This window comes from Piliocolobus tephrosceles, chromosome 5, assembly GCF_002776525.5.
Source record: "Piliocolobus tephrosceles isolate RC106 chromosome 5, ASM277652v3, whole genome shotgun sequence".
Lineage (NCBI taxonomy): Eukaryota > Metazoa > Chordata > Mammalia > Primates > Cercopithecidae > Piliocolobus > Piliocolobus tephrosceles.
In genome coordinates, this window is record NC_045438.1 from 68,098,610 (window position 1) to 68,116,663 (window position 18,054).

Below are 18,054 nucleotides of genomic sequence, written 5' to 3' on the forward strand. Positions count from 1 at the left end.
ATTCTCCTACCTCAGCCTCTTGAGTAGCTGGGATTATAGGTGCATGCCACCATGCTCAGCTAATTTTTGTATTTTTAGTAGAGACGGGGTTTCGCTATGTTGACCAGTCTGGTCACTGATGTACAGTATTCCATAGACACTATGTTGCTGATTTTTTAAAAATTTTTCTCCAAATATAACATTTTTATTTGCCACTTGAAACAAAGCTTTAATAAATGTTCTCTGTGTGTGTTGAGTGTGTTTCCTTAGATTTGCAAGCTTGTTTTTATGGAATAGATGCTTCCATGTGGCATTACTGTGTTTTGAAAGTGAATAAATACTCTCAGTTTACTGTCTAAAACGACAATATACTATATTATTATCACCTGAAATCCCAGCAACAATTTGAATTAATACTTGTTAATTATTAACAACGATCATTTTGTTCTTGTAGTAGGTATGAAGTGATATTGTTATCTTAATTCACATTCCTATAAATACTAAGGTAATATAAAACCTACAGAAAACAATTTCCTCGAAAATATTAATTACCAGTTTGAATTAATTAGAAAATAAAAACTTAAGTAAATATTAACATATTTATTTTTTAGTTTTTTGAGACAGGACTCAAGCCATCCTTCCACCTCTGCCTCCTGAGTAGCTTGGACTTTAGGGCACATGCCACCATGCCCAGCTAGGTTGTGTGTGAGTGTGTGTGTATAGACGGAGTTTTGCCATGTTGTCGAGTGATACTCGACTCAAGTGATACTCCCAACTCAGCTTCCTGAAGTGCTGTGATTACAGGTGTTAGCTACCATGCCCAGCCAACATCAAAATTTTTAGAATATTGTTTATAATTTCTAATTTACAAAAGCAACAAATAGTTTTGAAGCTAATCTTGAAAGAACAAGTATTATTATCAGTTAATATTAATTTAAGGAGAAAATCACCAAAGAAGACAAAGATGAGCACTATGTAATGATAGAAAGAAAACCATTTTATTATTATTATTATTATTATTATTATTATTATACTTTAAGTTCTGGGGTACATGTGCAGAACGTGCAGGTTTGTTACATAGGTATACATGTGTGATGGTGGTTTGCTGCACTCATCAACCCATCATCTTCATTAGGTATTTCTCCTAATGCTATCCCTTCCCTAGCCCCCAACTCCTCAACAGGCCCTAGTATGTGATGTTCCCCTCTCTGTGTCCATGTGTTCTCATTATTCAACTCCCACTTATGAGTGGGAACATGTGTGTTTGGTTTTCTGTTCTTGTTAGTTTGCTGAGAATGATGGTTTCCAGCTTCATCCATGTGCCTGCAAAGGACATGAACTCATCCTTTGCTATGGCTGCATTGTATTCCATGGTGTATATGTGCCACATTTTCTTTATCCAGTCTATCATTGATGGGCATTTGGGTTGGTTCCAAGTCTTTGCTATTGTGAACAGTACAGCAATAAACATATATGTGCATGTGTCTTTATAGTAGAATGATTTATAATCCTTTAGGTATATACCCAGTAATGGGATTGCTGAGTCAAATGGTATTTCTGGGTCTAGATCCTTGAGGAATCGACACACTGTCTTCAACAATGGTTGAACTAATTTACACTCCCACCAACAGTGTAAAAGCATTCCCATTTCTCCACATCCTCTCCAGCATCTGTTGTTTCCTGACTTTTTAATGATTGCCATTGTAACTGGCATGAGATGGTGTCTCATTGTGGTTTTCATTTGCATTTCTCTAATGACCAGCGATGATGAGCTGTTTTTCATATGTTTATTGGCTGCATAAATGTCTCCTTTTGAGAAGTATCTGTTCATATTCTTTGCCCACTTTTTGATTTTTTTTTTTTTTTCTCATAAATTTGTTAAAGTTCTTTGTGGATTCTGGATATTAGCCTTTTGTCAGATGGATAGATTGCAAAAATTTTCTCCCATTCGTAGGTTGCCTGTTCACTCTGATGATAGTTTCTTTTGCTGTGCAGAAAACCTTTAGTTTAATTAGATCCGTTTTTTCAATTTTGTCTTTTGTTGCCATTGCTTTTGGTGTTTTAGTCATGAAATCTTTGCCCATGCCTATGTCCTGAATGATATTGCCTAGATTTTCTTTAGGGTTTTTGTGGTTTTAGGTCTTAGATTTAAGTCTTTAATCCATCTGGAGTTAATTTTTGTATAAGGTGTAAGGAAGTGGTCCAGTTTCAGTTTTCTGCATGTGGCTAGCCAGTTTTCCCAACACCATTTATTAAATAGGGAATCCTTTCCCCATTTCTTGCTTTTGTTAGGTTTGTCAGAAATCAGATGGTTGTAGATCTGTGGTATTATTTCTGAGGCCTCTGTTCTGTTCCATTGGTCTATATATGTGTTTTGGTAGCAGTACCATGGTGTTTTGGTTACTGTAGCCTTGTAATGTAGTTTGAAGTCAGGTAGCATGATGCCTGCAGCTTCGTTCTTTTTATTTAGGATTGTCTTGGCTATGTGGGCTCTTTTGTGGTCCCATATGAAATTTAAAGTAGTTTTTTCTAATTGTGTGAAGAAGGTTAATGGTAGCTTGATGGGGATAGCATTGAGTCTACAAATTACTTTAGGCAGTATGGCCATTTTCATGATATTGATTCTTCCTATCCACGAGCAGGGAATGTTTTTCCATTTGTCTGTGTCCTCTGTTATTTCCTTGAGCAGTGGTTTGTAGTTCTTCTCGAAGAGGTCCTTCACATCCCTTGTAAGTTATATTGCTAGGCATTTAATTCTCTTTGTAGCAATCGTGAATGGGAGTTCACTCATGATTTGGCTTTCTGTGTATTATTGATGTATAGGAATGCTTGTGGTTTTTGCACATTGATTTTGTATCCTGAGACTTTGCTGAAGTTGCTTATTAGCTTAAGGAGATTTTGAGTTGAGACGATGAGGTTTTCTAAATATACAATCATGTCATCTGCAAACAGAGATAATTACTTCTTCTCTTCCTATTTGGAATACCTTTTATTCCTTTCTCTTGCCTGATTGCCCTTGCCGGAACTTGAATCTCTGTGCACCAACAACATAGTAGCTAAATATGAGAAGCAAAGATTATCATAGGCAAAATGATCTTAAAATAAAGTATAATTAAAGAGTTTAAAACCCACTTTCAGAAATAGATAGCCATAGTAGAAAAGAAAATGTGTATAAAGAAGAATAATATAATTAAAGTCAGTTATACATAATCATTTAAGTCAGTTATACAGTGGGAGATTCCTGAATTATTTAAATTATAGAGATAGATGATAAAAAGTTCCTTCAGAAATTTTAACATTATTTCTCTGAGCATTTTATTTCAAGCTATAGACTCAAATATTTTTTCAACTAATTAGATTGATCACAATTTGTTATTCAATTCCTGCCCTTCATTTCTGTTCTTTTCTTTTCCTCCATTTTGAATTTTTAATGTCTGCCTGTGTCTCTCCCAGTTTGTTTCTCCATCTCTCTTACCTTCTGTCTTATAATTTCTACCTTTTTTTTTTCTTTGTGTTGCAAGATTTTTATTCTCTGGGTCTTATAGGCAACTTGTTAGTTTCTCAAGAATATTATTATCTCCTGTTACCAATTGGTAGATTTTTAAATTTGATAATTATTTCTCATTCCCCCAAAGAATGCGTTCATAAATGTTTTTGTGGTTATTGTTTATATGTGCCATAATCAAAGTTTTGTAAGTTAACATTAGTGTTTTGTCCAAGTCACTAATTCCATCCTTAGCAATGGTTTTCCACTAGGTTCAGGATGATCTGGTCTGCTTCTCTTTCTCCTCTAGCTGATGCATTTCCTGAGGTGTTATTTTTCTTTGCCCATTCTTGGCTACTTTGCAGCTCAAGATCAGTTTCTTTTTTTCTTTCTTTCCAACAGTGACAATCCTAAGACTGGAAAGGGTAAAGGGTCAGTGGTCTCCACTTCTGAGAGCTGGCTGTGTCTGCATTCTGGGCTTCTTAGCTGCAATGGCCAGCAGCTTTAGAGGTGAAGAATACTGAGCCTACTGTTCTGCTTCATCCATGGCTCTCTATGAAACCCCTGAGATCTCTAGGTGCTCCCAGTCAGATTTCCAAAGCCTATTTGGCCCTTCCCCTTGAGAGTTTCTAGGGACTACTCTTGTTTCTAATTTTTGCCCCGAGACTTTTGGTGGCTAGGTTCTAGGTTTTCTGGAAGATCAGAGAAAGAAAGTCTTGGGTCTGACCACTTTTCACCAGGATTCCAATAGACTTTACAGTCTTGTTCCATCATCTGGATCATGTCTTCTGGCTTCAGCAGTGTATCTGGCAAGGAATGAGAGTTGATGATAACATTATATCACAGCTGTGTGTAGACAGCCAGGTACCTATGTGAAAGTCATTTTCCAGATTGCTGCTGTTCCCCAATGTACCACATGTATGAAAAGGAAAACTTATATTTCTTAAAATTGAACAAATTTGCTTGCTTTGTTTCTTTGCTTACACCTGGAATTCTTTACTCTTCATCACTCCCCTGGTTTATAAAGATTACCTATTCTTCTAAGTTCACTTTAAATAATATCTACTTTTTGGAACATTTCAAGTTTTTTTGTTTTCTACTATTATTTACATATAAGTTTCATGGACAATATTTGACACAAAATGTCCCCAGTTTACACAATTTGGCATAGAGCAAAAAAACAGTGTTAAATATTCTAAAATAATATACCATGTATACTGAAAACCTTAATTTTAAATGTGTACAAGATTCAGGCCGGTTGCCTCAATGCATGAAGTCAGCGTGGGGATCTGGGCTCAGGTAGTCTACAGAGCACAACACACTGGCTCCCCCCAGCCTCCCATGGTCCTGCTATAGGCCATGAGGACCACTCTTTACAGATCTTCCCTTTATAAAGAAAATAAATAAACAGAAATGTTTATATAAATATTGTTTGAAAAATATTGCAATATAATTTGTAAAATGTAAGAACACTGTGTTAGACAAGTAAGTCTTTCTGAAGGTGGTCAGTTGTGAATTCTTACGTAAAGCCCGAACCCTGAATCTTTTTTCTCTTGTGTCTCACCTCCTATTAGGAGGTCTAACATTTATTGATCCTACCTTGTATGTGATCACTCCCCTCCATTGGCCACCAAAAGCACTGTGGCTGTGTCCCATAACACATGATATGGTTTGACTGTGTCCCCACCCAAATCTCATCTTGAATTGTAATTCCCAGAACTACCCCATGTCATGAGAGGGACCCATGGGAGGTAACTGAATCATGTGGGCAGTTACGGTTATGCTTTTCTCATGATAGTGACTGAGTTCTCATGAGATCTAATGGTTTTATAACGGGCTTTTCCCCCTTTTTGCTGGGCGCTTCTTGTCACCATGTAAGACATGCCTTTGTTTCTTCTTTGCCTTCTGCCAAGATTGTGAGACCTCGTTAGCCATATGGAACTGTGAGTTCATTAAACCTCTTTTTCTTTATAAATTACCCAGTCTTGGATATTTCTTCACAGCAGTATGAAAATGAACTGATATACACATTGTATTTTCTTTGCCTTCTATATATTTTTATATATGCTAATTTTCTCTATCTTTACTAAGGTATAATTAAAGTATTCCTTTATGGCAGTTATATACTCATTCTATTATCCCTTGCATTGGCTAACTAATGCATCCATTATAGGATTAGCCAAATAAAAATGTATGGCATAACCCCTCTTCCTCCCTCATATTAAAATTAACATTCATACAGATTCAGCTAAATGCCAACTAAAGAAAGTATGAGAAGAAAGGCAGTCAAAATGATGCAGGAAGGAATGATAAGCTTTACTCCTAGGAGAATTTGCATATGAAGAACCATCTTCTTAACTCCTAAACCTGTGTATATGGTTAACATTGAATTAATATGGGTCTATGTTACTTCTATCATGGTTACCAATATTCCCTTTGAGAGATACAATGTTCATAATGGGCCTGCATGAGCTTCTCACTCTAGATTTCAAGCTTCTGAAGATAGAAGACAGTTAGTATTTTCTCTGGGATTTGGGAAGGAAGCACAGGTACCAAATACAAGGAATTTGTCCTTGTTCCTTCCTTCCTCCTCCTATTTATCACTCTCCTCCTGAGAAGAGATTTTGGTGCCTACTCTCAAATTGGGATGAAAGATTTCATATGATTGCTTTTTAAATTGAACTTTTCATCTGTTTATTTGTTTAAACATACTTTAGAGGGAATTATGTTAATGAATCTTTTTGGATTTGATAGTCATATTCTCTCTCATTACGTGATTTCAAGTTCCTCAGTACTTTCAGTACTTTTTTGCATGTAACTCAGCTTTTAGTCTGATGTAACTTAAAGTGATTACTAGATTAGGGGAAAGTAAGAGGAAGGGTCATGGTTTGGAATGACTCTTGTATATATGTAAAGGAAAAAAGTCACAAATGTAAATGATGATGATAATAATCATAATTATAATTTATTGAATATTTACCATGTCCAGAATTAAGTGATTATTTATCAATTCATCTAATCTTTCTAGCAACCCTTTGAAAAGGTGTTATCTCTGTTTTACATATGAGAAAAGTAATGCTTAACTAGTCCAAGGATACAGAGTTAATAAATGCATAGTACAAGATTCAAACTCAGGCAGTCTAACTCCAGAGGCTTCCAGAATCCTTAACCATGCAATACACTGCCTTTCACCAAGGAGAAGAAAGTGTTTTCAATATTAGAATGAATATATTACATCAACTACATAACACTGTTATTAAGTCCAGCAAGTAATGAGGCTCTTGGGCAATTATTTAAGTACTACTATTAATAAGCTCATACTGACAATGTCTAGATTGTCCTCCACAAGTCTAAAGGAGCTTCTGATCAAACAGTAAAACATAACATAAATCCCACAGCCTGCAATGTGACTAAGATATACTGCTACAACAATACATTTTGTTCCAGGGAACTTAAAAAAAAATCACATTTCTTTAGCAAATCCTTTTACTTAGGTAAAATGTTATCTAACTGAGCATTATAGATCTCTATGGGACCCAAAGGTCACATTAGTAATCCAATTAAAACTATTTCCCTCTGTCCACTGGAGAAATCAGCATTGTTCTTCACCACAGAATCCTGTCTTAACTTAATGAAGGGCTCTGGTGCTCTCTTATTTTATTTCAATGGCCTCATGGGGCCCTATACTATAGTGTTATTTATAGTGCTTAGAGATTACAGTTTGTAAAATACTGAAAATACTGCACTTTTCTGGAAATAGAGGAGTGTGGGGACAGGTAGGGGAGGATGGCAGGTGTACATGAGGGCAATAGTAAACATTTACTCAGAAAATAAGTTCCAGAACATGGTATTGCTATTTTCTCTTATGCTTTCTTTTTTTTTTAACTAGAAGATTGGGATCTACAAATAAGACTATGAAAAATGTGAAATATGAGTTTTGCTCTTATTAAATCTTGAGTCTAGTTTTCTATAATTCATAAAGAGACTCTGAAGTGTGTGCAATGGAGATCAACAATTATAATTTCAAGTAACACCCTTGAAGAAGGGCTCAGGGAGTGAGAAATTACTTAGTGTGAAACAGAGAAGATTGGGGGATAATTTAAACATTGTTCAAAGATAGGAAGAAAAATTATTCATCTCCTTTCCATTGAGAACCTAACAGCAGGAAATGGGCTTTTGCTGCTATCTGAGGAATTCATGTTATTATAGAAAATAGTTTCCTCTGGCAAAAGTTTTTAGGTATTTTTTCAGGGTTGCATTCTTGAAAGTGGTTTGCAGATCTCTTTATCTGAAGGTCTTTAAACACAGAATGTTTCCTCATCAGTTTGTTTTTGTTTATATGTAATTCTACAAAACATGTAGGGATAAAAATGATGGCATTTCCTGAATTCTTATGGCCTTAGAAATAGGATCTTTATTTTCTTTGAAACTATTATAATAATATGAGAATACATATAGTAAAATATGTCATATTTTAGTGCTTCATCTTTTGATGCAAAATATTTGCAGACGTTTGTGTACACAAAAATGGAAATTTTATATATGCACATATAAAACTAAAATGATAAAATCATATAAATGAACACTACTTTAGGAAAACCTTATAAAATGTTGTGCACCATAACTTGACCTTGCAAACAGAAGAACTTACCCACAAATATAATGAAGGCACTTCCTTGTCAAAACAAACTAAGTAAATATTGATTTATGCTGTTCTGAAATGTTATGCTCAGGGATACTGCCTGCCTACCCCTTCTCCTCTCTCTGCAGTGTACTCTGATTTGGGAATCACTGCCCCGGGACATCCTTAGCAAAAGGCTCTGAGTGTTCTCTGAGCTAGTCCAGGTGTAGTCTGTGACCAGAGTTCTGTGCATTCAGGCTGCTGGACTGAAAGCATAACTCACGAATTAGGTGTCTCTGACAGCTTTTAAAAGCTATCCATTTGGTTGTGTTGAGAACTTTTTCTTTTATCCCATATATTTGGATAATACTTTTTAAAATTTGTATACTTCCTTTTTGGTACCATACACCACCCAGGATCAACCACTTTATTTTCCAATTTTAAGGACACTGAAATCTCATTAATTAGAACAGCTATTATAAATTTGAAGTTTATAATAAGTTGGAAAAGAGGCTGATTGGAAATTATTTTTACTTAGCAAATCTTTCCCTCAAATTGTTCTAAATTGCAGCTTGAGCTAAATTGCAGGAGGAATGCTTAAAATACTTAAGTGAATGGGTGATTTTGAAGCACTTTCAGAAACACCCACATACTTACAATATACATGCTAACTTGAAAGCGTTTCGATTTTTTTAGACTGAGTTCCTTAGCACCTCTATTAAGAGTTTCTTAGTCTAGTTTGGAATATCTTAGTAAAAACTGATACATTACATTCATTTTTAAAATTATGCCATTATTTTACTTTCACTCAATTCTGATTGACTTTTTTTCCTGTTTGGTCAACAATTATACGTTTTTTTTATTTTTAATTTTTTATTTCAATAGGTTTTTGGGAACAGGTTTTGTTTGGTTACATGAATAAGTTCTTCAGTGGTGATTTCTGAGATTTTGGTGCGCCCATCACCTGAGCAGTGTTCACTGTACCCAGTGTGTAGTCTCTTATTCCTCCACACCCCCTACCCTTTCCCCTGAGTCTCCAAAGTCCAATATATCATGACAAAGTTTTATCATATTTTTGTATTGCCATAAAATGATTGTCAAGTAGATTGTTAAATTTGGCCAATCTTCAAAGTGTTACAGACGGAACTCTTTCATATACATTATTTCTTAAAAAATCAACCCCACTTAAATTCTACTCAAGAGCCTTTTATTCATATACCTTTCTCTGATCACATGTATTGAGGACCTACTCTATGTCCGACATTGTGCTTAGTTATAAGGAAGTAAGGGATTTAAGACAGAAATACTTTCTGACTCCATTGAGCTTAATAGAGGCTATAGCTAAGAGAAATGAGATAAAGTTAATCAAAAGTGTCATAGAAGTAATAGGTGTGCAGTTTCAAAGAAAGACTACTAAGAGGAAGGGATGTCCACAGAAAAACATTAGTGTAATTTAAATAATTGGTGACAAATGAAATGAAGAGTCTAGTAGGCAGGAGGTAACAGTCATGTAGAAGTCCAGGGCCTTTGGACAATTGAAGGTAGATGTGTTTGTATAGATTGTTGCATGGGAGGGGAAAGTCTAGATTTTTGCATGGGAAGGGAAAGTGAATCATGTCAGCCTTGTTGCGAATATCATATTCATCCTGTGGGTGACTGGGGGGTCCTTCAAGCATTTTAGAAAGGGTAAGCATGTTCGGATTTAAGTTTTTTTTTTTTAAGATTGTTACATTTGGTATGGGGGAAATGATTGGAGGGAATAAAACCAGATTCAAAACATGAAAATGGAGACTTGTTGAAATCATACAGGCGGTATTTGTATATCTAAATAAAGACCTAGAGTAGTATCAGTATGTTGGCAAGAAGTAGAAAGGGAAGGAATGAGATTTATTAATTTACAGGGTGTTGGATGGTAAGAAAGAATAGTAGGATAATTTCAGTTTTGAACATATTCAATTGCATGTATGAAAGGGATATTCAGTACACAGTTGAAAACGTGTATATGAAGCTCTAGAGAATAAAATGTACTGATAACCCAAAACGTGGAGTCATCAGCCTTGCAATGGTCACTAAAGCTGGAGAGTAGAATATATTCACGGGGAAAGAAGAGGAATAGTCTAGTATAGACCCATAAGAGATGTTCAAGCATCAGAGAGAAGGGACTTCTACGTTTTACACTTTAACATCCCATGTATTAGTTGTTCCTTAACCCATGGTATCACACCTGTGGCTTGAGAAGTAAAGCATTTATAAGAAAGTCAAAACTCTGAATGTAAACAGGTTTTTTTTTTTTTCAAGAAATTTGATTATGAAGGAGTTGGAGGGGTTGTGAAGTTAAAGAAGTATTTTTTTTTTTTTAATGGGAGAGACTGGAACCGTTTTTAATATTGATAAGAAAGTGGGATTATCCTCTCAGTAGTAAGGAGGAAAGATGGCTTTCATCTTAGCAGGAGGGATATAGGAAAGAATAGGGCAGATGCTAGTAATGTTGTCTTCCTTAAATTCCCTCTCCTGTGGCATTTTTAGCATAACATAATTTAGCTTTTCTAAGGTATTCTCTTGTATTACTTTATTATATGTGTTAGTCTTGTCTATTAATTCCTTCTAAGTACCTTGAAAGCAGGAGATCACAGTTGGCACCATTTCCTGCAGTGAGGGTAGAGATGTTGCTCAGCATCATCCCCAAATGAGTCCTAAAAAGCTGAACACAAGATGCTTGTTTTTCTTTCTTATAGAAACAGAGAATTCTAACAGATCATGAAAATGCAATGTGAATCAAAGTCCCTCTGTCTTTTCTTTTTTTTTAATGCAGGTTTCATGGCTACTCTGAGGAAAAATCAAACACCTTCTAATCTGTGATTGAAATAATCCTGCTCCTTTGTCTTTATATCTACATCTTTACATATATATATATATATGTATGTGTATATATATATATATATATATATATATAAACTGTGTCTATAAAGCTCAAGAGAAAAAAAATAAACTGATGATCCAAATCATGGAGTTATCAGCCTGGCAGTGGTCATTCAAGCTGGGAAGTAGAATATATTCACTGAGGATACATAGACACCTAGAATTGATAGATACATAGATACAAAGAAATATGTAGATATATAGATTAGAAAGAGATTGGTCCATTTTTCCTAAATAAAGAAAAACAAAATTTATTTCATCAGAAGTTTACAATTTCAGATTAGCATGAGGGTAAAATAGGTCCCTGTGCTCCTCTTCTTCATTAGTGCTTTCCAGTCTAGCCCACGAATACCCAACTGAACAGTTGTGGGAACCCTCCAATGCAAGCAAGGCCAGTTTGAGACTCAGGACATTTCTTACTAAGGGCTATTCTCACCTTAAGGGAGATGAATCAAGCAGGCTGGATGTTATCTGGACAATACACTGAATATTGAACAGAGGATTTGTGAAGCCCCTTGACCCTTGTCTGGCAGTGGTATCCTAATATTCTAATTTTGATACAGTTAAAAGAATCTGAGAACAGTCATGACCAAAGCAAGGAGACAGTCGTAAGTTTGGCAGATACTGTTTTAGTGATGCTAATGCAGTCATGAACTTATAAATACTATATCATTTGTGGATTGGTTTCTAAAGTGTTTTAAGATGTGAGACATGTTTTCTGCTAATAGTTAAAAAATGTAGAATTTAGAATTGTACATCCAGAGCTAGAAAACACACCAGGTTCCACTGTTGAGATATGTCAGGGTTTTTTATTTGTTTTTGACTTAAGGAACCAGTGCAGACAAATGATAAACAATAACAAAGTTCAAAACCTTTCACAACAGAGCATTTCAATTATTTTTGCTCCCTGCTGTCATTCTGTGTAAGCATTGTGGGCAACAGTATTCTGCATTTCACTTATGTCTCTGTGCTTTTGTTTTGTGCCTACTTTTCCAAAAATTTTATCTTTAAGTAAATGCTCCTGAAATGGAGTCCATAATATTCACTTGCCATTGTCTTCCTTACTGAGTTTCTGCTCCCTCTCTTTCTCCTGACCAGCAAAGGAACAAAGTAACATACACTGTTTCTCTGCTTCAGGTTCCCTCTTCCATAAATAATTAATTGATACTTGAGTTTTCTTTATGACATTTATGAAAGAGAAGAGAGAGGAAGAGAAAGGTAGCTTGAAAAAAAATTGTATTTTATTTAGGTGAAGCAGATTTGGCTTCCCAAATCCCTTTTTCTAAATTGAATTTTAGCTATTGGAAAATGCTGTGCTGTGCGCATGAATCAGCCTGCACACAGATACATGCTGCTCTGTATGTGGAATCTGGCTCCAAGGTGCTATTTGACAGCTTGTATTTGCTTACTAACCATCCCGCAGCAGGGAGATGTTTGGGCTTGGAATAAAAGTTGTTTATAGATGTGAAAGTTTCCCATTGGCACTGAGTGTGTAAACATTTAGAATTGTGCAAGGTCTGGTTACAGGAGACATTATTCAGAAAATTTTTCACCAGAGCATAACTATCTCATTCATCAACAAAGCTATTTTTCTTCTTCCCATTTTCTTCCACACCTAAATGCAGCAAAATTTAGAGTGAGCCCAAATCATACAAGTATCCACTTGTCTATTTGTAGGACTGTATTTCACTCTTCCCCAAAAATATGTTTCCTTTTTCCTTAAAATCTTCAAAGAAATTGATTGCACAACAAGTCTTATTATCCCATTCTTATGACCAGCACTTGGTTTGTTCACAGGCATTGAGTGACAAATGAAGTGCTTCATTTAACAAAGAAATCTAACTATGTATTTTCTTATAAAACTATCCCCTTTTGTCTGGTTCTTAGTAGAAATTGAACAATTGCTTATAACCAGCTGTAAAATATGATTTTCAAAACTAATATGTTTGGGGAGAACTGAGTAATGAAGTGTCATATTTTGCTCTTGGTGTTTAAAACTGCTCTCATACATTGTGATGGTCTGTCCTGGTAAACGAGGCTCCTAGCATTCTCTCAGAACATGCCTTCTTACTAAAGCCCTTGCCATACATTCACTCTGTATTAATTACCTCCTCTCCTAGTGGTAGACGTACTACTTCCTGAATGCTTTCATCAACGTCTCTGGGTAATTCATTGCCCAGAAAATGCTTCTTACCTATCTATTATAGACCTTATCACACATGTGCTAAGAAGATTACACATATTACATCTTCTATTATTACTAAAATCTTATTTAAAAAAATATTCTGTGAGGACCAATAAAATAATTTATATTTATCACGGTGACTCAATATTCTTGTTACTCCTTTAAATACTACAATACATAGTATTTTTACAAGTATCTTATTTCACTTTTAGACTTTTACCTATTTATTTTCAATATCACTTTCTCTTTTTCCCTTGAAAAATTGAGTTTCATTCTTGTAAAAATAAAAGTATCTGGGAATTGTGTCCTTGTGCCCTGATAAGGTACATAACATTTCAATTTCAGTCCTTTCGTTTAGGTGTTGAAAAGCTACTCAGAGAATGCATACAATCCGAAATATTCCCATCATCTTTAAGGCACCAGGAAAAAATGGAAGTGAGCATTGTTGTTTGATTTGTAATTGGATAAATTCAGCTGTTTTGTGTTTCAGATTCATCTTTTTGTTTTAAGCTGTAAGAGTTGCCACGTATATATCCAGGTGAGTGACAGGAGATCCCTGGAGCTGCTGTTCTCTCCAACTTCTATTGTGTCCCACACATTTTCCTGCATGCTTCAATTTGGCTCCAACCACTACTCTTTCACTAAACGGCTCTCCATTCACTCCATTTGGCTAAACACATTTGTCAAACTTCTAATCTCATCTTACTTGATTCTTAGCAGCTGTCTCCATTGCCTGTGACTACTTTGAAACGCACGTGTCCCTTGAGGTCTCCTCAGCCCACTCTGATGTGTCCTTCTAAGTGTCCTTAGCAGCTTCTTACTGAATTTTAAATCTTGGCTTTTTTTCAAGGTCCTGTCCTAAGCTTCTGCTCTCCTTTTCTATATTTTATCCTTTAGAAATCTGAGCTAGGGCTAATAGCTTTATTTATCATTTATGGTTGATAATTTTCAAATTGAAACCCTTATCCCAGAGCTTCTTAAAATCATCTGCAGCACATACATCCAACTGAATGTATCATAGGCACTGAAGGCTCAACATGTCCCGAACTGAGCACGCGATTCTCTCTGCCTATCTAGCCCCTACCAAAAAGATTATTCTTCGCTATCATAGTGAATGAACCCCAATTCAACCAGAAACCCAAGTCATTCTTAACTCTTTTCTCTTTATCTCCTTTCTTAGCTAATTGTCCATCACTATCTCCATTCTACCTCTAAAATAAATCAAATTCAATCTACCTCTCCTCATTTCCAGAGTCATTACTTTTTTCCTGAGCCACCATTATTTCTCACTTGAAATAGTGCCATAGTTTATAAATGATCTCTAGTTTTATTCTTGATCCTCTTTAAGTGGTTCTTTATACTGCTTTCAGAGAATTTCCTTTATAAAAGACACATCTAATCATGTTGCTTCTGTGCCTTAAAAGTTGCTCAGTATCTACGCGGTTGTGAACTTTGCCTACAAGTGCCTGACTCCTGCCTATGTTTCCAGCTTTGCCTGCTACTACTATTCATCACAGCATTCCTCCAACAATACTGCCCGTGCTTTAGTTACTCCAATATGGTATGCTTCTCACTCCAGGGCCTTCTTTTTTTTTTTTGAGACGGAGTCTTGCTCTGTCGCCCGGGCTGGAGTGCAGTGGCCGGATCTCAGCTCACTGCAAGCTCCGCCTCCCGGGTTCACGCCATTCTCCTGCCTCAGCCTCCCAAGTAGCTGGGACTATAGGCGCCACCTCGCCCGGCTAGTGTTTTTTTTTTTTTTTTTTTTTTTTTTTTTTGTTGTATTTTTTTAGTAGAGACGGGGTTTCACCGTGTTAGCCAGGATGGTCTCAATCTCCTGACCTCGTGATCCGCCCGTCTCGGCCTCCCAAAGTGCTGGGATTACAGGCTTGAGCCACCGCGCCCGGCCCCAGGGCCTTCTTATATGCTGCTTTTCTCTGTCTATATGATTTTCCCCTTCTTGTTTTTAAATTAATTATTCTGTCAGAGCTCAATTATTTCCTGCTCATAGATGCTTCCCTAATACTACAGCTGATTAGATCTTGTTATGCAGTGAATGTCTGTATTCTGCTAAATTTATATGTTGAAGCTTAAATCCCAAGAGTGGCTATATTTGGAGATGGAACCTCTAAGGAAGTAATTAAGGTTAAATGAGGTCATAAGGTTGGAGCCCTAATTTAAAAAGATTAATATCCTATTAAGAATAGATACCAGAGAACTTGTTCTTCTTTTTCCTTGTTTCACCAAGGAAAGATCATATGAAGTAATGGTGAGAAGTCAGATATCTACAAGCTAGGAAGAGAGCTCCCACCAGAAGTCTACCCTGCCAGACCTTGATGTTAGACATCTAACCTCCAGAACTATAAGAAAAAAGTACCTAGTGTATGGTGTTTTGTTATGGCAGCCAAAGATGCCTAATACAGGACTTGTATTTTCTCTCTGTAGCACTCGTCGTGACGTAAAATAACTGATTTTTTTCTTATTTTTATAATTTCAACTTTTATTTTAGATACAGGTGGTCTATGTGCAGGTTTATTACCTGGGCATATTGCATGATGCTGAGATTCAGTGTATGACTGATCCCATCACCTAGATAGTGAGCATAGCGTCCAGTAGTTTGTTTTTTAACTGTTGCTCCCTTCTCTTCTTCCCTCCTGTAATAGTTCCCAGTATCTAATGTTGCCATCTTGTTCCTGAGTACCCAATGTTTAGCTCCCATTTATAAGTGAGAACATACGGTATTTGTTTTTCTCTTCTTGTATTAATTCACTTAAGATAATGGCCTCCACCTGTATCCATGTTGCTGCAATGCACATGAGTTCATTTTTTATGGCTGCATAGTATTCCATGGTGTATATGTACCACATTTTCTTTAAGCAATGCACCATTGATGGGTTGATCCATGTCCTTCTTTGGTGAATAGTGCTGTGGTGAATATACAAGGATATGTGTCTTTTTTGGTAGAATAATTCATTTTATTATGGAAATGTACCAAGTAATGGAATTACTGGGTCAAATGGTAGTTCTGTTTTAAATTATTTGAGACATTCCAAATTGCTTTACACAGTGGCTGAATAAATTTATATTCCCACCAATAGTCTATAAGCCTTCCCTTTCCTCTGCAGCCTCGCCAGCATCTGTTGTTGTTGTTGTTATTATTATTATTATTATTATTATTATTATTATTTTGCTTCTTAATAGCCATGCTGGCTTGTGTGAGATGGTATCTCAGTGTGGTTTTGATTTGTCTTTTTCTGATGATTAGTGATGTTTGGCATTTTTTCATATGTTTGTTGGTCACATGATGTCTTTATTTGAGAAGTGTCTGTATATGTCCTTTGCCCCTTTTTAAAGAGGTTATTTGTTTTTTGCTTGTTGAATTAAGTTCCTTATACACTCTGGATATGAGGCCTTTGTTGAATGCATAGTTTGTTAATATTTTTTCCCATCCTGTAGGTTATCTGTCTACGCTGTTGATAGTTTCTATTGTTGCATAAGCTCTTTTGTTTAATTAGGTCTTACTTGTCAAATTTTGTTTTCATTGCAATTGTTTTTGAGCATTTAATGATAAATTCTTTCTCAAGCCAATGTCCAGAATGGTGTTTCTTATGTTTTCTTCAGGATTTTTACAGTTTGAGGTCTTACATTTAAATTTTTAATCCATCTTGAGTTAATCTTTGTATATGGTGAAACAAAGAGGTCCAGTTTTATTATACTGCATAGGGCAAGCCAGCTGTCCCAGCACTGTTTATTGAATATGCAGTCCTTTTTTCATTGCTCATTTTTAATGACTTTCTCAAATATCAGATGGCTGTAGCTGTACAGCTTTATTTCTGGGTCCTTTATTCTGTTCCATTAGTCTATGTGTTTATCTTTGTACTATTACCAAGATGTTGTGGCTACTGTAGCCTTGTAGTATAGTTTGAAGTTGGGTAATATGATGCCTTCATTTTGTTCCTTTTGGGTGGGATTTCTTTGGCTATTTGGGCTCTTTTTTTGGTTCCATATGAATTTTAGAATAGTTTTCTTCTAATTCTGTGAAAAAAGACATTGGCAGTTTGAGAGGAATGACATTGAATCTCTAGATTGCTTTGGCCAGTATGGCCATTTGATCTATATTGATTCTTTCAATACATAAGCATGGAATGTTTTTCCATTTGTTTGTATCATCTATGATTTCTTTCAGCAGTGTTTTGTAGTTCTCTTTATAGAGATATTTTGCCTCCTTGGTTAGATGTATTCCTAGGTATTTAATTGTTTCTGTGGCTGTTGTAGATGGGATCAAGTTCTTGATTTGGCTCTTAGCTTGAATGTTATTGGTGTATGGAAATGCTACTGATTTTTGCACATTGATTTTGCATCCCAAAATTTTACTGAGGTTGTTTATCAGTTCCAGGAGCCCTTTGGCAGAATCTTTAGGGTTTTCTATGTATAGAATTCTGTTGTCCACCAAAAGAATAAGTCTTCTTTTCCTATTTGGATGCCTTTTATTTATTTCATCTGCCTGAGTGCTCTGGCTAGAACTTCTAGTATTATGTTGAACAGTAGTGGTGAGAGTGAGGTTTCTTGTCTTATTTTAGTTCTCAGGAGGAATGCTTCCAGCTTTTGACCACTCAGTGTTATGTTGACTGGGGGTTTGTCACAGACAGCTCTTATTTTGAGGTATGTTCTTGATATGGTTTGGCTCTGTGTTACCACCGAAATCTCATCTTGAATTGTAATCTCCATGTGTTGAGGGAGGGACCTGGTGGGAGGTGATTGGAATATGGGGGTGATTTTTAATGGTTTGGCACCCTTCTCCTACTGCCATCTCATGATAGAGTTCTCATGAGCTCTAATGGTTTAAAGGTGTAGCACTTTTCACCTTGC